The sequence below is a fragment of the Bombus terrestris genome, chromosome 7 (assembly GCF_910591885.1).
Source record: "Bombus terrestris chromosome 7, iyBomTerr1.2, whole genome shotgun sequence".
NCBI classification, from domain to species: Eukaryota; Metazoa; Arthropoda; class Insecta; order Hymenoptera; family Apidae; genus Bombus; species Bombus terrestris.
The window spans coordinates 1,878,957-1,903,676 of record NC_063275.1 but is presented as its reverse complement, the minus strand read 5'-3'; the positions used below and the strand labels follow the sequence as shown (position 1 = coordinate 1,903,676).

The following is a 24,720-nucleotide window of genomic DNA, read 5'->3' as shown; positions in this document are numbered from 1 at the left end:
CTGCGAGAGATCTGTTGGACCCTCCATGTGCCGCGCTGGCATTTATTGGAGCTCACTGCACACGTCGTACGTAAGTGTACATGTATATATGTATGTATGTATGCATGTATGTATGTAGAACGATTGGACACGAACGGATCTAATCGGACAATCGCGCGTTCAAACGTTTTATACGGTAAATTACGTACGGCGTATTTGATTTTTTTAATACAAATGCGAAAGTGAAAAACTGCAAATCATTATAATCGCGAGCAAAGAAATATAGAAATGCGGATTAAATAATGAATTAAATTATTAGTTGATGAATTTTTAAAGGAAATATCCGGAAAACATTTGTCGAATGCAAATGCGCATTACCACGATAACTGACCTTTAGAAATCGCGCGATCACTTGTACAGATAAATAGCAAAAAAAATACAAAGTGGTGCACAGTGACGGTCCAAGGTAGTTACTTGGTTCCACAGTCGATCATTTGGAATTCGGTGCTCGTTTCCAGTTAGGCTTGGTCTCGGTGAAACGCCACGCACGCAATTCGCGGACCACGCCACGGCACAGCAAAAATCAAACGGATACGCGACACGAGTTCTATTATCACGACGATACATAACGCTTTATATTTCAAAGAACCAAGGCCGACAAAGTATCACAGACCGCGGTTTGATCCGAACTGACGACGAGAAGCAAAGACGAAGGAACAATGCCGTGGTCGTTATCGATGGCAAACGTGGTAACACCACGATAGCGTCGAGTCTCTGGCAAATGACGAGAGGTCTCTATCTTCGAGTTCGGTAAACTGCCGGAGAGAAGATTCGAGCGTTAAACACGACCGACTCCGATGGCGAGCAGCGACGAACGAGGATGCGCTCGAGCGCGTAGCCTGTGCCGCACTCTCAGTTTATCCCCACTACCAACTATGATCGGCATCCGGTGGTAACTGAGGCGCGCATTCGCAAGCATTTCTGTTCGCTGATTGGTGCATAGCCGTTGCTACTTGGCCTGCCATTGGTCGATTGCACACCACGAATTCCCGCGGCGTTCACTATCCATGGGACACACAACACACACGTAGGAAGCACACGAGGCCACTCTCGATCTTACACGAACGATATTCAGCGAGGACACCGCGCACACGACTATCCACGTACACATACACAAACACACACAGCTGTACATGTTTGTATATTGTACACACGTGCATGTATATTACTACTTGCGAGCTTTTGTACGCACACGTATAGACGGCACCGACGTATTTTTGCGTGCGCATGTATTGGAAGATTCCGCACGCCCGCGCTTCGCTACGGTCGTATGATGGTCGAACAGGAACTGGCTACAAGCCGCGCGGAAACGCGCTACTTATGCTGCCGATGGGAAGAAAACCGACGAATCAAGGCAGTCTTTATACTCGCCGCCTTTGGACTCCATGCTACAGGTCCAAAAGGCCATCGTTGTAGTATACGCTTCTCAAACGTGAATACAGGGATGGACGTTAGCCAATCCCTTCTCCTGCTATGCGCAAAATCATGAAAAATATTTAGCCTAATAGCGTCTATGTGAATTTGCCTTTTTTCCTTACCAGTGTTCGCTCGAGAATGTTCCAACAAAAGTAACCAGGTTACCGCGTTTTGCTATTACTACTTACGCTGAAAACACCGTCGAACCTTTGACCCATTTTTCTATCGATCTTCCATGTTTCGCATATAGGGCATACCGTAATGGCCTCCGATCATCAAAGATTCGTTTCTCCAGGTATTTCTACTCCTACACATTGATCACGTATATTATCCATCGCCTTTTTTATCCGAAAAGTAAAACCATTAATGGCGTAATTCTAATTTCAGACATCTACGTAACCATTAGACGCACACACGATCGTTGATGTTACGTAACGCGCGATATTCCTTAAAACGACTTGGAATTATGTAAATAATGTTTTTCCTCTTCGTTTGAAACACAACAGATCGAAAATTAAAAATATAAAAGCGTAATATCGTTATACGAATGGAAAAGTCGATGATCACATATTATCGGAGAACACGAGAAATCGGAGGAAATAAAAATTTGCCAATTGACGTTAGCAAGTGCAAAGAAGAGAAGGTTAGACGTGTTAAAAATTGAGTCGATCTTTACTATCCAAACATTAAATGCGAGAGAACGGTGCTACGCGAATAGCGGTTAGTCGATTAACGAAACTCGCGCGCACAGGGAAGAGGAAGGGGTGGTGGCTCGGTAGAACATTGGAACTCGACTTGGTCGTCCTATTTCTACGCTCGGGAAGGTTCGTGCCACGAACCGATCGCGCACGAAGCAACGGGGATATAAGTAGGTCGTTTCAAGCGCACGTGTCGTCCTTGACTCACATAGCATGGCGCGCAGGCGCTCACCGTTGCCGCATTGCTGGTCGCTAGGGCTTTTTCTTTGTTCGTCGAGCGCGCGTGTGTTCGCGCGGAACACCAAGACGCGCTCTCTTATGAATACACCGTGTGCGTGACTATTGCTCACACGCACTACTCTATGCACTCTGCAAAATGAGCTAGCGGCTTCACGTCATCTATCTATCGCGTCCAATGTTCTCTACTATGCTTTTACCACATGAATTTATTTGTTTCGATTAATTATTTCCGGAAGCTCCTACCTTTTTATACGTTAACTCGTTTGAAAAAGGAACGTTAACCATACCGTGCAGCGACTAAGATATGTACGATAAAACTTGCGATTCTTTCTTTGCAGTATCATTTCCTTAGCGAGACTGGTCGTATACAAAATTTATTTCCTCTTACGTAACACGGCGATAAAAGGTTGAAGAAAGTGTCACGATAGAGGTAAGGAAATTATATACCTGCGTGGATTCTCGAGAGAAGGGTTAAGGCTCCAATAATCTTGCTCTTTGATCAAGCACGTAAAGGATTCTGTGGATGGACGAGCGATACAGTGCGAGGTCGAGACAATGGTAAGGCGGCGCGTTGTGCAACTTTCAAGGAGAATGAGCAGCACGCGTGTCATGCGTTCCTGCGTGTTCGTGGACGCATATGCGCACGCTCGATGATAATCGACAGAAAGAGAAAGGTCATTGGGGAATGGAGTTTCGCTTCCTCTTCCTCGTTGCGATTACGAGTAGGTAAGCGGGTATCCAAAATTGCGGAGAGTGACGCAACGCGCAGCTGTATGTATAAATTCATGTACATACGAGCATTCACGGACACGTAGTGCTTGCGAGTGTGTACATTTACGTGCGTATATATATGTAGATAAAGTACTGGATATGCCGGCGGAAGCACGGTACTGCACGACAACGAACTAAGTTTTTCATACAATTAAGAATTCGCGCAGCAGCTGCCTTCGTTTAAATTAAAATATTCGATAGCTTTTATCGCATTATAGGTTCAAAAAATAGATCGCCTCTGGGAAATAAAGGCGTTACATATATATAAGAATTCGCTATAGGTCTTTCGATCCCTCGTATATGAAATTTCAATGATATTCGATCCGAATGGGATATGTAACTTGCATTATTAACGCTGCGTTAATCGATACGATCATTTTTTCTTCGAAATTGCATAACCGCGCGGCGATTACAAGGAATTCTAGCACATTCTGTGGTAAGTTGGTATGTATCGCGCGGTTGATGGGAGAGCAGACTTCGTGATTCGCTGTATAGCCAAGGACAGTGACGCTTCACGATGAGACCTGTGTGAGAAGTCGGTAGTCCGCGTTAGCTTTGGCATCGTGGGTATTGATCGCAACGGGAACTCAAAGGGGAGGACACCACGTTAGGCTATTCGAACCCCAATTGGATCGACCTATCTCGTGGTAGGGAACGAAGGGGAGGGTGGTTGCATCGTGGTCTATGTCAACCAAACACTTATATTTTAATTCCGTTCTTATACGTGGAAATTATGGAGTGTTGGTTTACTCGTGTTCGAACGAATCGCGACGCATTCTTGTCAGATGTATTTTTGGCGTGCGCGTTTCGCAGAAATATATCGAGGATTTCAGTGCGATGATTGCCGTTACTTACAAAGACCTTGGGCGTTCATTTTTCTCAACGGGGAAATAAACGATAGCAGTGACCCAAATTTTTTCAACAAACGACCGGGTTTGTGTAATTTCTGCCGACACTTTTCGCCGCGTTATGGAAATAATTAGCGCGAGAGACGCGGAGAATTCGCGACCTCCGCTTGATAAACGCTGGACACGCCATCGTGCGTGGCTATTGCGCAACACGATTCTTTAATAACAATACATCGTCTCCACAATGAAGCAATTATGACGAAGTAAATGCAAGGAAAAACAAATTAGGAATTATATATATTTTATAAATATGTACGTTGTGTATGCATGCTGTGATCTACCTACGCGGAGGATGTTCGAATGTTACGGACAAATATCTATCGTGCGTATAACCTCTGTGAATAACCTATATTAAAGAAAGAAAATTGTCTCGGCCGATGAATTAGGCAACTATAACTCGAGAGAATATTCAATACGGTTCCGAGATATTTTGCGAATTAATTTTTTTCGAAGAGTTTACATTTTCGACGAATTACTGACGATGAAACGCAAATAAAAATATACTTATGAGCGGGAGAAATGCGCGAAGTGGTTCGCCATTTACAACGGCCAATAAAATTCGGAGAAGTCGCGTCGCGGTGTACCGATCCGATTTAACGCACATACTTTTCTGTTGTTAGAGGTAGCTCGCATACCAGCGTTCTTCAGATAAGCACATTCTTATCTGCGTACGTACTTACGTAAGCAACGCCTCGTGTAAACCTTTGCTTGGCTTCGCGCCCCTTTTTCTTCTTCCGTCCTCTCTCTGCATTTGCAACTTTTTCTCCTTCGTTTCTCTCGTGTTTTGTTTCTTCCTGCTTTCCCTCTTTCGCGTTCCCTTTCACCCTCGACGTTTCAATCTTCTTCTTCGATATACACTTCACTTCAGAATAGTGTTTCACTGTGAAACGTAGCTGCTTCTCCCACGATTTCTTTCCACTGCTTCCTTTCTTTCGAATATTTTCCTCCATTCTTCTCTCTCGTGATAGTCGATCGTTCGCGAAAGTACGCGTTACGACTTTGACAAGTTCATTACTTTAAAAGAGGTTGAGAATCGGACGGTTCCAAGCTCAGAAGATTTAGATAGCGAAGGTTTGGTTAGTGAATCCTGATGCGGAATAGTCACGTGGACTGACGCGTGCTGGAAACAGCCAGAAGATGCGAAAGGCGTGTTCTTGTCGAAATGGTAAACTGCATCTTTTCATGGACAATTGCGTCATGATTCATACCGTTGTTAAAAATGTTTCACGATCGCGATCGTAGTTTTCTTCGGTCGTATTACTCGTGGTTAGGTAGGTTACACGTAGTATTAAAAATATCGTTAATTTCGAATCCAATCGAAAATTTCGAAAAATACGAATATTATAGGAGCGAAAGGATGTAGTTTCGTCGAATGAAACGACATGTTATCGCGCATGATATCGATTGACCCGTTCTAACTGCAATATTCCGACGCGTAAAATGGTCGTTGCGAAAGACAGAAGGGTAACCGAGCAGATGGTCGGAATGGCTCGTCGCACGATCTCGCTGTTATCGGTGGATTGGAAATGAACCACGCGCAAGTAAATACAAGTTGGAAAGTGACGATCGTTGCTGATTTATCAGCGGAACGCCGCGCATTCGAGGAAGCCGAGGTAAATCGACGAATGAACCTTGGGGCTCTTGTTACTTGCTTCGTTCCTTTGTTACACAACCGGCTCTCTCGCCAACTCGGCCAACTATCGACCCCACCAACTTTGTTCTCGCTCTGCTCCCCTTTTCTTCCGTCTTCTAGTGCTCTCTCTCTCTCCCTCTCTCTCTTCCTTTTTCTTGGGCGAGCACTCGCTCTCTTCTCTCTCGTGCTCCCCTCAGTCTCTTTTATTCCAACCCCATCTTTCTATTCCTTCCTTCCTTTTTTGACAACCTCCATTCTCCGTTCTTTCTGTTGCCTGTCCTTTCTCTCTGAACCTATTCCCCTGTGTCACGTACTCACTGTCAAAGTTAGGCGTTATTGAAAGAAACTGGCGTACGAACAATTATGAAAATAAAGTTTGCACGTTGCGCTTAATACAATATTCGGTGTCCTTCGATCGATCATTTCTAGGATTGAACGGTGCATAGAAAAAATGAGAATTTTCTATTGAAATTTCATTCGTTCAAATGGAGTGCCGTTTTGAGGTCAGTATGACAAAGGAGATATCAAGATCGTGTTCTCTTTTCAAGATCGTCTGTATATTTTTAAATATATAAATGCTATCTTTAAATACATAAATGTTTAATTTTCTGGCACTCGGATTGAAGAAAAGCCAAGACTAAAAAAAGTGTGTTCCGCAGTGCGGCTGTCGTATCAGACGAAATTTGTCAACCTTTGTACGTACGTACATAGCTTAGAGGCTATAGCAGGAGCGTGAAGAGTTCGATTATTAAATTATTTGAATACTCGTTATCTTGGTTAGCGTGTATTCGTTATGTGGTTGGACAGTGACATGAAATACGACATTTTTCTGTCTCGTTGCGACATTACCATGATAAGTGGAAGTTTTCAAATCTCAGAACGAAGATACATTCATCTCCGTTATTCTGGCAACCAAAGCGTAATTTGTAATTCCTGTGTAATAGCGGCAACACGTTTAACGTTACATTTTTCGTTTCTCTATCGAAATTCCAATTTTCATTGATCATCCGATTATATCATATAAAAACATATAAAAAGTCCAACATGCTTATATAGAATTCCGTGTTCTTCGTTCTCCTTGAAAAATTCCATTCTTTTTCGCGATTCGCCCCAGCTTCCCCTTCGCCAACCCTCTGCGTCTTCCGCGTCTCTACCCTCGCTATCTATTTCCGTCCCTCTCCATCGAGCTTCTTCTTTACGATTTCGTCAAGTTGCCACCCATTCTTCCCGAATTTTCTTCGTTGGCCTCGAACGCGTCTCTCCCCCTAGGTCGGCTTTTCTGTCCCTCACGGTAATCTACGTCCGTCTTTTTTTCGTGAGCGTCTGACGGACCCAAGGGACGCGTGGTGGGGGGCCACGTGCTCCCGGTACCTAGTCACGCGAGGATAGGACACGTGGTACGTACGTATGTCCGTTCGGATGCATAGGCGTGGAAACGTGTTCTTTGTTGGAGCCGCGCAGCCGCCTCGTCTCACGTAAGTACACGCGTATATATGTACACGTATCTAGATCACATGGGATTTTACGTGAAAGTTAATGCAGTCGGAACGCGACAGCCGAAAAACACGTCGAAGCTTAAATGTCGCATTGCGAAAAAAAGGAAGACGAGATGGTGCTAGCACACTGCTGCCTCAGCTATATACTTCGATTATACGATCTCGCGTGCCGAATGCTTAAGGTTGAATTTTCAAAGAGGAAGAATACGTTTTATGGGTATTATGAGATATTCTCGGTAGCTTTTAAAGCTAGCAGGAAGAAGCGAGTTTCTAAACATTTGCAATCCGATATCAATTTTTTCACAGATACGTACATTTCGTACCAGATAGATCGTCACATGCTCTTGAATGTGTCACCTTTTATCTTATCACGCGGAACACGTGTATGAGTATAAAAGCAAATGTTGTAGTTTTATTCGTGCGTGCGATTCGTTTACACGTGCGTCAGTTACGAAAAGAACGTTTTACGGTTATCACTTTCATCGTTTCCTGTTTTACCATTCGAAACATCGATACTTGTTTCCTATAATATCACGCGCCATACCATGCAGCTTACGCTCTTCAAAATCCGATGAAAATCTTTCTACGTTATTTCGAACATCGCTGCAAGGTTCGATCGCGAGAGCTTGGAAAAAGAGCAAACTATATGAAAAAAAAAGAGAAAAGAAGGACAGGAAAGAGAATAGTAAAAAAGAGCGACGATAGAATTTCTAGTACTCGATTGTTAATCGAGTGGTTGGTTGTCGGCCGTGCACAGCGGCTGGCTGGCCAGCTGCACTTGACTCTCCTATGCAAGATAAATAGGTGCGGCTGGTTCCTATTAATAGCGGGTGGTTTACGCGGCGATTGCAGTGTACGGGCTTACAATTAGCGTAACTCGCCAGCGGTTCGCATTAGATTAAAAATCATTCGTGCTGTAAATTACATCCACTTATGTAATGACATCCGTGCAAGTATAAAAGAGTTAGCGAACATCTTGCTACCTAGTCCGTTCACTCGTCGACTGGTTACGGTATGGAAGAAAAATCGTGAAACGTTCGCGTTCGAACGCAGTGGCAGCGCTTTCGAAACGATAATTTACGACGATGGGTGGTAACTCGAGGACCTATAAAGTCTCGCTAAAATTCTAAAACTGGTCCCTAAACACCTGTTTTCTATCTCTGACACTCGATCTCTGTTTCGTAAATATCGATGTTCGTTCGGCCTACGATCGAACAGTGTGTCAGGAAGCAAGTTGCCGACGTTGTTTCTATGTACAAAACGCATTGCGAAATTCGGCGCGTTAAACAGAGGCACCGAAAGCGGATAAAAGGCGAGCGAGAAAAAAGAGAGAAGGATGGGATTAAAGGCGGAAGCATCGAGTACGTGATAATATACGTTTGCACGATAAATCTTTAATCGATATATATGTTTCGCATGTGCATTGTACTAGTCGAGCTAGAACTAGGCAAAGAGCAAAACGTAGGCGAGAAACGAGGAGGAGGTGAGGAGGTGGGGATCAAACAAAATCCGGTATAGGCGGGCAACGACCTTTAGGCACGTGCCCCGTGCCACGTGCTGCATTCGACAAACTGTCGAACGGCCTTTTGCCTTTTTTATCTCTGTTCGTTTCTGTTTTCACCTCGTTCCGCTTAAAATTTTCGTCTGGGTCCGTGTTATCCCAACCGCGTCGCGATTTCCTTTTATCGACTGTACCGTAATACGAAACAGGACCGGTCCAGATACTGGCATTCGCTATTTATGGCCGTGTCAGTATCGAAGAAAGAGGTTGAAACTGCGTCCGGAGTCTGTAAATAGTCAACTCTGACAATCTCCTTGCCTCTTTTTCCCCCTCTGTTCCTCTCTTTCGTACGCAGTACTATCACGTACTATTTCTGCACTGCTCTTTGTTGTAATAGAAGAGAAAATGAAGGAAAAACGATAACCGAGACGTAGAGGCGGAAAAATTTGTCTTGCGATAGGTCGAACGTAATCGGCCTAATCGAGTCGTGCGATCGTAAGATCGTTGCCAATCGAAAAACACCGATACTCTGCTCTTCGTTCGTAGTATACGCGTACAGGAAAGTAAATGGCTTACGAAGATGCTACGGCAAGTGCAGTTATTAATTATCGCAAGTTATTAGCAATAAGCGCAATTAATCATGGTTTTCAGGGTTTTTCACGGTTTCTTTGCTTTTGCTTTCGGTCGGCCTTTTATGGCCCGTTTATTCCGTGAAAGGCAGATCGAAGGATCGACGATATCTTAGCTGCTCGGAAATCGCTTTCAATTTAAAATATGGAGAATGTTATCGTTTAACGAGCGCTAGACGTGCATGGTAAATTGCAGACGATGAAACTAGTTCTGAAGTTTTTCATATCGTTATCTTTATGTACTGGCGGATTATATGGGCGTGAGTTGCGTGAAAGATAATAGCTGATTTTCCAATCTCGTGATGCGATAAAAGATACAAGCAATTAACATTACATAATTACACGTGGAGAGGGATTAATTCATAGGTGTAATATTTTTACGCTCGGTTTTCCACCTAACAAACACGTCTCCGACAAACACTACGTAAATAACAATGGAAATAAACGAAGCCAAAAAAAATCCTCCTACCAAGCTAAGTTTGTTTTTGAAATTTAAAAATAAGCGGAAAAAGAAGAAAAAGAAACAAATGTTACGTAGAACGATATTGCGATTTAACCGCCAGAGACGCGCAATTATTTGATATCACTGATAAAATAAACGTAAGATTAATCCTTTCCTATAGTTATATGTGTTTTTATCTTGTGTTGTATAACGCGTTGTTTGAATATTATTCGAGTGACAGATGGACTTTTTAACGACCTGAATGGCGTGGAAGAGCAAAGGGACAAGATTTATGTTTGAGCAACGATAACCGTTGGAGATCAGGAACCATTGTATCGAGTAATTCATAGTACATTTTCCAGAATTATATTTTTTTGCATGTCCATCCAAGGATTTCATTTCTTCTTTCAATTGACTTTCATGCGGGAGAGCACGCGTTGATCGTGCAATTAAAATACATTGGCCGGTTAATATCGCCAATAACAAGAATTTCTCTTATGGACAAACGCGATCCTTTTTTCGATTACGCGTAGCGATTGCAGTTAAATGTGACCGATTTTAGAACAATCTATATCTATAAATACAAAGTGAGTGAGTGAATTAGCGGCAATGTCTATCGATCGATCATCCAGCTATTTAACACGGACACATAAGCCTCGTTCGCCGATGGAACGAGTCGTTCGGTTAACACTGCAACTAGCGTATCAGTCGAATCGACTGGTTTTACAATTTTATTTTAAAATTCCTACTTCGTGTTATATTTTTTCCCGCGATGATGTAACAACCTTTGCAACGATAACTAAAAGAATAATATAACAAATTTTATTTTGATTTTTATGTATTCAAAGAGAAAATAATTTTTATCAAGGCTATCTGTATCAATACCAGCCGAAATGACTGGTTCTACAATTTTACAAATTTGTCAACCCTCGTTTAGGGATCATAATTTATATAATGAATTTTATTTTGTTTTCTATGTATTCAAACTGAAAATAATGTTTATCAAGGCTACTTATACCAACACCAATTAAAATTACTGGTTCTACAATTTTATAAATCTGTCAATCCTCGTTTAAGGATCATAATTCATATAATTAATCATTCATATAATGAATTTTATTTTGTTTTCTATGTACTCAAACTGAAAATATACCACTACCAGTCGAAATGACTGGTGGTTCTACAATTTTACAAATTTGTCAACCCTCGTTTAGGGGTCATGATTCATATAATGAATTTTATTTTGTAATTTATGTATTCAAACTGAAAATAATTTTGTATTGAGGCTACTTATACCAACACCAATCAAAATTACTGGTTCTACAATTTTATAAATTTGTCAATCCTCGTTTAGGGACCATAATTCATATAATGAATTTTATTTTGTAATTTATGTATTCAAACTAAAAATAATTTTGTATCGTGGCTACCTGTATCAATACCAGTCTAAATGACTGGTTCTACAATCTTACAAATTTGTCAACCCTCGTTTAGGGATCATAATTTATATAATGAATTTTATTTTGTATTTTATGTATTCAAAGCGAAAATAATATTTATCAAGGCTACCTGTATCAATACCAGCCGAAATGACTGGTTCTGCAATTTTACAAATTTGTCAACCCTCGTTTAGGGATAATTCATATAATTCATTATTCATATAATGAATTTTATTTTGTAATTTATGTATTCAAACTGAAAATAATTTTGTATTGAGGCTACTTATACCAACACTAATCGAAATGACTGGTTCTACAATTTTATAAATCTGTCAACCCTCGTTTAAGGATCATAATTCATATAATGAACTTTATTTTGTTTTCTATGTATTCAAAGAGAAAATAATTTTTATCGAGGCTACCTGTATCAATATCAGTCGAAATGACTGGTTCTACAATTTTACAAATTTGTCAACCCTCGTTTAGGGATGATGGTCCTGGATGGATTAATAATACCAAAAATCTACTACGTAAATTATTTACGTATTTTGTAAAGACCAGTGATTTTCACTGGTTTTGGTAGAAATAGCTTCGTGTTAACAATTGGTGGTTCTAGTGTTATCTATTCGACAAAGTGTACCAATGCGAATTTGAAAAGTGGAAATCGTCAGCCAGCGATAAAATATGCATCGACAAACGACGATACATTTTTCCGCTGGTAATTTGAAAGGAAAGAGGCCCAGTGACTGTGGCAGATGCTCTCTCGTGCGAGCTAACTTTCATTGAATTACTTTTACGAGACAGCAGGCTCGATAGGATGGCATCGGTCGCGAAACAATAGGAGAGGAACGGCTGACATAAGATGAGCAGCTCGACAAAATATGTATGTAGTTGGTCTGTGTCGGTGGCCTCGCTCTAGAATCACTGTAGATCGCCATCTAGGGCGACGAGGACGCGGGCAGAAGAAGGGCAAGGAGGGCTGAGGTCAGCAGTACAACGATGTAGCTGCTGTACCAGCTCGATACGAGCTCTGACCCATTTGGCAAAGTTCCCGAGTTCGGGCCACGGGATTTCCCTCTATGAGATCACCAATTTAATTTTTCCATTTTTTATTCCACCCCACTCCGGCCAACCCCACCCTACACCATTTCTACTTTCCCATAATTCACGCACGATGAAGCATCGTGGGAAAACGATCGCACGTATTGTTATCGTGGAGCTGCTACTTCTGCCAGTGTGTGGCTGTACGTTGAAGACGCTTTGAAACGGCAGATACGCAAGGAGGCCTTTGCTGGCTATGTAGAATGCTATGACCGATGCGTCTGTAAATATCACAATTGCTAGCTTCCAAATTGCTGCTGCAGTCTGTTCGCTATCATCCTCATTGTAGACAGCGTGTTCTTGTCGAACATCGCGGGGAGCACGTTTTTGGCACGCTTCGCTTTCCAATTAGTCCGACACGAGGCAAGAATTATGCGAATATACCAGATATTTCATAATTGGATAGCGGTTTAATAGGCAGCGGATATTTAGAAACCCGCATTGCCACGGCAAACGTTTACTTAATGCGCCACGAGATATCTCGTCCACGTAAATTCTCCAATTCGTAGTATTTCGGGTAAATGGTAAAAATTGTCGAACTTTGGAAATATCTTTGGCAAAGGACAAAAGGCAGCAGCTGTACGTCGGTAGAAGCGACTTTAGTTAATATTCTAACGTTGCTTAAATACCCACCCTATCCGCGTCCTCTTTAACGGAGGACGCTACGAACGAAATTGGAGCATCGAAGCCACGTTGCGCCGTTGCCAGAAATCAATCGCGATTTCAGCTTTAATTAATGGAAATATGGGTCAGCCGCGTTCGTAGGAAATTCAACGGTAGAAAAATACTGTACAGCTATTTTCTTCGTTGTTTCTTTCGTGACCTCAGACCGAAACTAGACCACGCCAAGTTTTTGGTAAATGTGTCAACCACCCAGGCTGGGATCAATACTTGCGCCCTGGTTTCTCCTCTCCTTGTTTCCCCACTCCTTCCTCACCCTTACCCACGATCCTCCGTTCGTACGTCCTTCTTCCCTTGCTCTCTTACACCTTCCACCTCGATCCAGCTCCTCTCGGAGCCCCCGTTGCAAAGCTTCTAGCTACAACATTTCGTCTCACTTTTCACCGGGATATAGCTTCCGCGACGCGTCTTTAATCGCTGATACTGTCGTCAAGCTGATATTATCAACGGGTAGTCGGCTAAATTACCATCGATTTTCCCTCGCAACTTTTCGTCGTCGAGCCAATTTTAACGAAAGAGATTCCCGTTTCGTTCGACCCGTTTCAACGTTACGCGTGTCACTGCCGTGCTACGTTATTTCCAAATTTCTTGATAAAATGCAGGAGAATATTTGCAACTGCCTTGTATTTCGTCGACTAATTTCCTATCGAGCCGATAGAGTCGCTCGACCGGCCTCTGTTTTCCTGCATTGGCAAAATAAAATCATTCTGTTTGCAAAAATAACAATTTACTGTTATCCGTCCCCCGTTGCCCGTGTTCCTGCTGTTTTCAGCGTATCCCTCGGTACGCTGTATCCTTCTCCCTCGATGCCACCTGCCTCCTGCAAGGGGATAAATAGCGCAGGGTGGAAGCTCAATAGAGAGATGAGGAGGCAAAGGGAGCAACATTTCAATGGGGCAAAGGGAATCGAGCCCTGGATCCATCGCAACCGAGCGCGCATGCTTCCGACCGAAATTCTCTTCGCACCCCGCAGCTACCAACTCTTCTAACGTGCATCTCTCTTCTATTCTCCTTATAGAGCGTTTCAAAACCTGGCGTCCACGCTCCTTGCCCGTTTATATAGAACAGCGTGATAAATGATCTCGCACTGTCGCCACCTGTACTTCGTTTACCTCTTTTCGTATCTTTTACTCTTCCTCGTCGAAGATTCGATGTATCGCGTTTGATGGTCGTCCGCGCCTCGTTTTCGCCACTTGACGCGTCCCTCGCGTATCAGATCGACGCGATGGCGAAGCATCAGCGAAATGAGAAGATAAATAATTCACGTTGCTTCGATGATCGCGCGTCAATGTCAGAGAATTTGATATAAATTGTTCTACAAAGAGAAGAATTATTCGTTTGCGTTTAAAACGCGCGTCAAATCGACACGAGGGATTGGCGTGAAATTGGCCTGGAAATTTTAGTTTTGAAAATCGATCGAATATGAACGTAACGCACTGTGACGCATTCGACTTGGTATTTTCAATTTATGTTTAAAAATACAGCATAGAACGGCGTCTGACGCGAGATAGACAAACGAAAGATGCAAAGTCTCTTCGTCAGTCACCGGCTGCATTTTGTCTGGAATTTTATATATAATAACGTGACCCAGATCAGCAAGTATCCGTGCAACTTGCCTATTTTTATCCTTCGAACGTTCTTATCGTCTCTTGCGAGGATACGCTTCTTCTCGATGGCGACTATACAAATGGATTTACATATGTTAGCAAGAATAATTTCTCCGCTCGATAAAGCCTCGATCTTGACATTTCGCCGTATCGTTTTACAATCGATACTTTTATTTGCCCGTGCTCTAGCTTCCACACCATCGTAAGCTGACGTTCGGTACGTTATCGCGGTGCCTCGAGTGCCGATTTTATGTAAAATGCAAGGAATCGCGTAGTCAACAAGTTTCGCTGCAACCGATAATGAGGCTCGTTATTTGCCGGCTTATATATTTCAAGACGTTGAAATTCGAACCACGATACGATAAAGAGGATCGCGAAACAACTTGATATTTCATTTGATATTCCAGCGCGATGCACGCGAATGCGATGCAAATCGTACGAACGAAATCGTATCGAATCATATTGTTAACTTCTCGTCAAAAATATCTAAAAGTGGTAATCGACCTCTTCGTAACGCCTACTCTTCCTCTTTTCCTTTCTTTCTCTTTTCTTTCAAGCGCAAACTCATCTGTTTCTGATTTCAAACAAACGCGATACACAATGCCATTTCCTCTCGATAAACGAGCATCGCTGCCTTAAGAGCATCGTGCAATACACCGTCGAACGATAACGTAGCGAATCTTACCGATAGTTGCTAATTAGAAGTGGAACGCGACAAATACGAAAACGTTGGCTCGCTGACCGGAAAGGTGGTGGAAATGTAATTGCGATTGGATATCCAGCACATCCAGATCGATCGAGGTTGCAGTTCGTAAACTAACCGGCGCACCAGGTTTCAGGTCACTGGGTCAACCTTTCCATCGATCCAACCCCACCATTGAAAATTCAGTTGCTTCGGGTACGCTCGTTCTCAACGCTGAAAGCTGGACTCTTCATCCTATATTCGCGTCATATCTCCGCGTCATCACACCCACTACCACGCCTTCGCTCCTCCTCTGTCTCTTCTTTTTACTTTTTACACTTTGCCGGCCAATACTAATTATTTGCGTGTCGCTCACCGCGGCCAACTCACCCTCCGACATTTTCGTACCAGCTGCCAGGACAAATTTGGTAGACTATTTTCCGCGTCTCTGCCACCAACATTTATCGAAGGTTGCTTCGTCTACCGCCAAATAGCCAATGACACACTTGTCGTTTTAAACGATCGTCGCGTGTCGCGACACTTCAATTTCAATTTCAAAGTGCAGACAAATTTTCTGCTCTTTCGGTAGGAAATTATTTCACGGTGTTTGACGTTTCCTACGAATCTTGTAATTAGGCGCGTTTCCATGTTACATTTTCCGATCGTTGATAATCCGCGATAGGCTAATGGAATATTAACATTTTGACTGCCACGTCGAAATCGCTTGTTTCGCCGAGGACACCACGCGAGTATTTTTATTATTCAAAGCATATAATGGCAAAATAGTAATAAATTGATGATGTAAGACAACATTCTTCCCCGATGGACCGCTTATCTTATTGATGGTCACGGGTGACCACCGTGGTGCCTTCGTAACAGTTGATAGCGACATATTATAACAAGGCTTCGCCTATTTCAACAAACCATTCGCATTGGTTATTTCGTCGTAAGCAAAACGTGCGGAATATATTGTTGAAACGTGTAGAAGATATTAGTGAACAGTATTATGATTATTTTTATGATTTCGACGAAACATTCGGCTGAAATGGTAGAAGTCCGGAAAGAATATTATGTTTCTGATAAAGCAACGGTAGTGGTAGATTACAACAGAGGAACATATGCTGTAGATTTATCAGATCGAATGATAATATATTCTACGCCACATAGAAGAACCCTCCAGTGGTATATAGAATTAGCTTCAGAGTTATTGTTAAATATATCCATTTCAAACGCGATGATACTCTATAAACAAGCGACAAAGACAAAAATCGGGCTATCAGATTTTAGAATGGCGCTCGCAACGCACCTTACACAGTGCCATTCACCAAAGCCGTCAAATATATTTATTCGATAAAGATTGCGACACGAAACGCAGAAGAAAGAAGGGCAAGCGTACCTGGCACGAAAATTTTGCAGAGAGTGGTATAAAAAAAATGATAAACAGTTAGGATGAAAAATTGCTAAGAACCGGACCAAAAAGGTGACCACCTATCGTCCAGATTGTATCGATGAGCCACGTTTATATTTGAAGTGTTTTAACACAGTGCACCGTTAGATGCAACATTTGTTCTCATTTTTTTTTATCGATGTTCTAATAAAAACGTTTAATCGTTCAATGGGGCACTTTTTATTTCAAAGTATCTTCTATTTATCGGTTATATTCAAAATGCCCTAACTGTTAATTTTCATTCAATTTTTACAATTGTAAGAAGTCACCGTGGCGTCACAGGAGAAACCGTGACCGGACTGATATGACCAACGTGGCAGTCAAAGTGTTAACGTCGTTTCTAACAATCGCGCCTATGATATATTCGTTCATTTTAACGCTCGGCACGTAAATATTTATAACGTCGGACGATCGAAATGGAAGTTAAATTTACAACGTTTGATAATTCCGACAGACTAGTTTATTTATTTATTTATTCACACGGGTAGAAACCTGACATTGAAGCGTGATCAGCATGAACGAACATGTATCCAAATATGATAAAATTACGACATTGATCGTACACGAAACGCAAATGAAAAGAAACGTAAACGGCGTTTGATAAGTTTCTCTAACGTGGGCAAATTCGATTCACAGAAAACGCTTAGTTACCATGTGACTGAATCAGCATGCTTACGTATACAATCAATACTAAAACTATCGCACCAGTCAAATTGACTGGTTTTACAATATTTTAAAATCCCTACTTCACGTTATATTTTTCGGGAATGATGTAATGACTTTCGCAACGATAACTAAAAGATTAATATAATGAATTTTATTTTGTTTTCTATGTATTTAAACTGAAAATAATTTTTATCGAGGCTACTTATACCAACACCAATTAAAATTACTGGTTCTACAATTTTATAAATCTGTCAACCCTCGTTTAAGGATCATAATTCATATAATTAATCATTCATATAATGAATTTTATTTTGTTTTCTATGTACTCAAACTGAAAATATACCACTACCAGTCGAAATGACTGGTTCTACAATTTTACAAATTTGTCAACCCTCGTTCAGGGATCATAATTCATATAATGAATTTTATTTTGTTTTCTATGTATTCAAACTGAAAATAATTTTTATCGAGGCTACTTATACCAACACCAATTAAAATTACTGGTTCTACAATTTTATAAATCTGTCAACCCTCGTTTAAGGATCATAATTCATATAATTAATCATTCATATAATGAATTTTATTTTGTTTTCTATGTACTCAAACTGAAAATATACCACTACCAGTCGAAATGACTGGTTCTACAATTTTACAAATTTGTCAACCCTCGTTTAGGGGTCATGATTCATATAATGAATTTTATTTTGATTTTTATGTATTCAAACTGAAAATAATTTTGTATTGAGGCTACTTATACCAACACCAATCAAAATTACTGGTTCTACAATTTTATAAATTTGTCAACCCTCGTTTAGGGATCATCATTCATATAATGAACTTTATTTTGTTTTCTATGTATTCAAAGTGAAAATAATTTTGTATCAAGGCTACCTGTATCAATACCAGTCTAAATGACTGGTTCTACAATTTTACACATTTGTCAACCCCCATTTAGGAACCGTAATTCATATAATGAATTTTATTTTGTAATTTATGTATTGAAACTGAAAATAATTTTGTATAGAGGCTACTTATACCAACACCAGTCAAAATGGCTGGTAGTTGTCAAAGCGTAAAATTATCTTGCAATCTGTTTATCGAACCCCAATTAACCAGTTTCCTCGTTTTGTACAATTTGCCACACGTTTTTCAAATTTTTACTGCGTATCATTCGATATGACGATATCAGTTATCAGAAAAATTCCGGATCGATCGCTAGATGCGAACGCTAGAAATACCACACCAGTCAAAACGACTGGTTCTACAATTTTATAAATATACCAATTCTCGTTTTGGGATCATGGTCGCAGATGGATTAATAATACCAAAAATGTACTACATAACGTGGAATTCCTTCTGTAAGAAAGTATTAAATCAATAAATATAGTCTTATAGTGTTAACACCAGAACTACCGATAGTTAACACGAAGCTATTTCTACCAAAACCAGTGAAAATGACTGATCTTTACAAAATACGTAAATAATTGTAGTATCGTAAGTGTTGAGGTTATTCGGTATATAAAGAGAAAAGAACGCGTGGATAAAGTGTAAGATACAAAATATATATTTAATTTAATAATGAAATACAGGAATACAATTTGAGCTGGTCCAGATCCGCACGCTAGCAGTGTTACTTTATGACTGAAAACCCCGAAGTCAACGTCGCCTGTCTACTGTTTATGGTCTGCCTCCCTGCTATTCTTTTGTCTATATGCTGTCGATGGCTTCAACGCTTGAGAAAGCTAAAAAGACCAGATGTGGAGTTTTCCTAGAAGTGGTGACCACTTCAACAGTAAGGACAAACCCTGATTAGAAATCGATCAAAACAATGTCGTCTGTCCTTCGGTTGTTAGTTTACATAGGGAAAAGAGCCTATGTGACTAAAATCACCTAGTTCTTGCGGAGCGTCAACAGGATGGGATTAGAGAGCGAGTCAGAGGTCGGAGTTAATCGAGGAGTCGAGGAGTAGAGTTGTTAGCGTTGTCGTGTTGCCAGAGTTGTTACAGTTGTTGAGAGACTGAGTTGTTAGTGTTGTCCAGTTGCGTGGTCGAATTAAAGTAAGATTGGTACACTTGGTTCAAATTAAACAACCATCGTTTTCTGTCTAATTAATCTAACTAATATCCGTATATTCTATTCACTGTAAATAAACTAGAAATTTTAAATAGTATCAGGGAAAAGTCTTATACCTAAATTTCCGCCATACTACAATAATACCAAAAATGTACTACATAACGAGGAATTTCTTCTGTAAGAAAGTATTAAATCAATAAATATAGTGTTACAGTGTTAACACTAAAACTACCGATAGTTAACACGAAGCTATTTCTACTAAAACCAGTGAAAATGACTGGTCTTTACAAAATACGTAAATAATTTACGTAGTGCATTTTTGGTATTATTAATCCATTTGGCACCGTGATCCCCAAACGAAGGTTGACAAATTTATAAAATTGTAGAATCAGTCATTTTGACTGCTGTGGTAATTTCTAGTGTTAGCATCCAGCGATTTAGCGATCGATCCGGAATTTTCCTGATAACTGATATCGTCATATCGAATGATACGCGGTAAAAATTTGAAAAACGAGGAAACTTGTTAATTGGGGTTCGATAAACAGATTGCAAGATCCTTTTACACTTTGACAACTACCGGTCATTTTGACCGGTGTTGGTATAAGTAGCCTAGATATAAAATTATTTTCAGTTTTAATACATGAAAAAACAAAATAAAATTCATTATATTATTCTTTTATCGTTGCGAAAGTCATTACACCATTGCGGGAAAAAATATAACACGAAGCAGGAATTTTAAAATAAAATTGTAAAGCCAGTCAATTTCATTGGTGTGCTAGTTCTAACGTTAATACAACTATCAGAGGCGTCGTTGGTGTTCAACAGGGACGTATAAAACAAAGGAGAAATATTCTGAAATATTGCGTTCTCGGAGGAGCACTGCATCGAGCTTTAATAGCTGCAAAATTTCCCACCGACCTATACGTACATAGTCGTTTACGATTTTAAAAACCTCCGGCTTTTCCAGTTTCCAGGTAAACAGTGCGAGAGATGTGAAAAAGTGGATCGCAGTTGCGGCAAAGATTTTGCCACGAGTTTAACAATTTCACAGGTAATGAAAAATCTACGTTGTATTGTTTCCAATAAAATGTAAATGTGACATTTAGAAATATTTAGATTGGTCGGAAATTATTTTTACTCGATCTATACGCGCACGCACATTGCCAGATTAGCAGGCCGTATCAGTCACGTTGCGAATACGCCTTCTTCTCCGTATCGATCCTTTGTTTCATTTCTTTCATTTCATGCCCGAGCTTCCACTATCATTTCCATGCGACGCGTACGACGTTTCGCCTTTCGTTTCGTAGCATCGGAGAAAGCGATGCAACCTGATCGAACAAAGTCTAATCTCTCGAGACGAGCTGCTCTTCCTTTCTCACGATAAACCAACGCATCTGGTATTATTCGAATGGAAGAAATATCGCAGAAACACGGAAATACGAGCCGCGTACAAATACAAATAAATAGAAACGAAGAGCTTGAACGAAGGTGAGGTGATTAAGAAACGCGTGGCAGGTAAGAAATCACGGCGGAAAAGAGACACGTCGAGTAAGATTGAAAGTAGCGTAGTAAATCGAGCATTGACCCTTTTTGGGATTCTTCCGCTCACCGAGAAAAGTGGATGGACGAGCGTAAAGTGTATGGACTTGCTCGTGCTCAGCTCGGAAGACCAACGTGTACGCGTGTACACACGTACGCGCGGTACGTGTGCGTGCACGTATTCCAAGGTACGGCACCGCGTTACGTTCGGCGTTTCCCAACTCTGTTGACCCGAGCCTGGTTTGTGGCACACGAACAGGATACGTCTTCATGAATCTGCCAGTGTTCCGCTCTTTTTTTAAACCGTACATCGGTCTGACGACTTTATATAAAAATACCACATCGTGTACAGGTAATTTTTAGCTTACTAAATTTAGTCTAAAGGTAAGGATATTTTAACCCTTGATACGTAGGTGTAGGAAAAAAAGAGCCATCTAGAAACCGTGAACCGCGCGATAAATTCGTAGAGATCGTTCGAAAACGTTCTACGTCGCCAAAATTTCCGTCTGTGTACGTTAACGATAACACGACTCGAGCAACTTCGATCGAAAAAGCTAATTCGTTAGGAACCGAGAGGCCGAGCGAGATAATTCTTCGAATAGAAAGCGGCGATCCGTGGAACGAACAATGGACATAGCCATTTTACTGTGTGCTGTTTTGGTCGATGCCTTTGTTACGTAAGCAGTTTTGGTAGATGCGAAGAGTAGCAGGTGCGTACGCACGATTCTTCCCCGAGCTCTGTCCACCCGCGTATGAGCAATTCTAGAATATTTAGTGTAAGACAAACTTACGCGAGTCGGCGATCTTTTCGGTTCGTCCTTCGATTTTCCACGTGGGTTGCTCTATCGAGGAACGCAGAGCGAGCGCCCTTTTCTGAAAACAAACGCATCGTTAAGCTTCGTAGTTTCGCATAAGTCGTAGTGGCAACACCGTAAATACGTAAGAGCAATGGTAAGCTAAATACGTAATATTCTGGCGCAGAGAGAAAATTATATATCAGCTTGCACGTGCACTTCCTAATTGGAACTCGCTGGACAATAGCAGCGAACAGAATGAGGTAACGAAAATACGACTGAAAACTAATTTTGTAAAATGAAAACAGATACTGTTTCCGTTGACTAAACATCACTGCCCTACGTCGCTCAATAACCTTGTTTCCCCCTCAATGCTCTAGATTGGTAAATTCTCATATGCAAAGTGCAACATTTCTTTTCAATAACACTGAATCCTATTTTCTTATCACTTTAGCTTTTCGAGAAATCTACAGACATTTCCGTTACACTGTGCGGTTCGTTCGTTAAATCGAACGTTCGAATATGTTCCCCGAAAAAGAAAAAAAAAAAAAAAAAAGAAAAATTGGAAGGTAAGGCTGTAGTAAAACTCAAGGATGGAATTTCGCTTACATCATCGAGTTAGTTTACCCGCAGAGGTTCGAGCGTATTAATTTTCCTATATCGACGTTTACGATCAAGGGTGAATCGATGTACGAAGAACGACGAGCAACGCCAATTAGAGAAAGCTAAGCTGAATTTAAACGGAGAAGGAAAGTGGGAACGAGGACAAGGTAGGAAAAGAGAAGAAGTGGAAGAGGAAGTGGAAGAGGAAGAGGAAAAGGTACGGTTGCAGGAGGTGAACAGGGAGAGAGAGAGAGAGAGAAAGAAGGTGGGAATTCTGGCTAGTGGTTGGGTTGGCAAGGGAGGGCCTGTGGTGCTAGAGCATTTGGTATCCGTGGTTCTGAACGGTAGCGGCTAGGCAAAAGGGGGCTAGAGGAGAGCAGGGTCGATGACCCTTGCACGTGGAGTGTTCGGAAGTAGGCCACGCCGTGACATCACGTAAAAGCAAGATGGCAGTCGGGAAACGGGCACATTCTCACAAGTATGCTCGGCATACGACTCGACGGAGACGTGCCGACGCCTGTGCAATCGAATCTTTTCCTTGGACGAGGGTGCGTTCCGATATTCAACGCCATCTCTCATCACGACCTCTTCCTTCTTCTCTCTCCATCTTCTCTCTCCATCTTCCTCCTATCGGTCTTCTGCTCTTGTCGCGTTTCAAGCATCGCGGTTTGATGCGTGCCAATGTTTGCGGTAACTATCGGAAATCGGAACGCGTAATTTTCATGCAGCTGCCGGCCGAGTTGCATCAGCGTCTCCCAACTCGCGTGCATCGAACGTGTCACGATAGCTGGAAATTTTCCGACTGCTTCCAGCTAAATCCGCTACATCTTCTAATAAACGTTCGCTCGAGCAGTAATACGTCACGTTTCACGAGTTTGCTCCGCTAAATTTTACATCGTGCTTTGTTAAGGTCTCGTGATAACGTCTCGTGATATTCGATGAGAATGTTGCGTCTCGTTCAACGACCGAACGTCAAAAAAAAAGAAAATAAAAAGAAGAAAAAATCCAAAAGAACCAAGTTGTCAGGAGGGAAAAAGACGAGCGCATTACTCGGTTGGTATCGTCGCGGTCGAGTGAAATAATCAGTGCCGACGGGAATTGTCGTACGATTACGCGTTATACAATCGCGAGACAAACAAAAACTTTATTACCGGCGAATAATCCCGAGCGTGATCGTTGCAAGCGATTAGACAGATCGTACGACGTTAGAACGAAACGGACAGCGAATCGTGAAAATCGCGGGTCGCACGGAATCACGAACATCGAAGGCATTGCGCGCGCGCCATCCGTGTCCGTATGCATTGCGTGGAGTCACGTTGCGTATTCGTCGTGCGTGTGCACGGATGCAGCCGCGGATAGCGTTCTTTATTCGGAACGTGCGAGCGCGAGAACGTGAGCAGGTATATGGCACCGTTGAATATTGGACGAAAGTCAAATTCATCTTACATTATTTTAGCGTCCGCGGCGAGCCGATGTATTACAGAAATACGAGCTCGTCTGTAGCGTGCGTACGAGCGTCTATGATTTCTGTTTGTATTTTAATTGCGATGATGTAAGCTCATGCGGATGCACACACCAAGTTTTCCTTGCTCCATCTACCGTTTCGTCTCTTTCGATTTCGGAATTTTCGATATGTACATACTTAAAGTCAAGTTTCGGACAGTCGTATAAACGTACGAAGAATCGTATTTATGTAAGTACATGTACGTAACGCGTATATCGTCGTTATCAGGTTATGCGTGGTATAATAGGGAATTTTATAGGGAATTATAAAATACAACGCGAAGGCGAAAAGTGTTTCTTTCGTGTAAAATCTATTGCAGTTGTAACAACGAAAATTCTTTAGACGGTAGAACCTGGCAATTGTTCCGCGGAAAGTACAAAGTCTAGTACGAGTTGGTATATTACAGACATAGAAGTGTACCTACTTGCGATGCAATTACGGTGATGTAACGCGCATATCTTATCGGAAAATTTTATTTCTAATTCCATTTCTATTTGTTCATAAAATAAACGTTTATTTCAGAGTTTATGCTTTGTTTCACACTTCCACTTTAGACATTAAATAACTGTATGCGAATGTAATTAAGTTATTTATAAACGTATTGAACAATATTTAAAAAGAAGTTACGTAAATAAACCGTTTTCCATGAAACATATTTCATTTTTCCTCCTTTTTGAAACGTATTATAATGGCTAAATATTATTATTCAAAATAAAAATTTTAAGGACTCAGGTTCTAAAATGCTGCATAAGTGTGTTATTCAACGAGTAATTTAAGTTAATCGTAACGTGCACTAATCCTAAACAAACGG

General features: G+C 41.3%; 1 long non-coding RNA gene across 3 annotated transcripts; it reads left to right on the top strand.

Annotated features, from left to right (window-relative positions):
* Positions 1 to 1,544: 1,544 nt before the first annotated feature.
* On the top strand, positions 1,545 to 24,564 carry LOC110119421. Of its 3 annotated transcripts, XR_007224662.1 has the most exons (5): positions 1,545 to 1,750; positions 1,843 to 2,098; positions 2,732 to 2,823; positions 2,898 to 3,119; positions 20,444 to 24,564. It is a non-coding gene; the product is annotated as an uncharacterized LOC110119421 (long non-coding RNA). The 3 variants fall into 3 exon arrangements; XR_007224660.1 differs by having other exon boundaries at positions 1,843 to 2,823; XR_007224661.1 differs by having other exon boundaries at positions 1,843 to 2,823; positions 20,437 to 24,564.
* Positions 24,565 to 24,720: the final 156 nt, after the last annotated feature.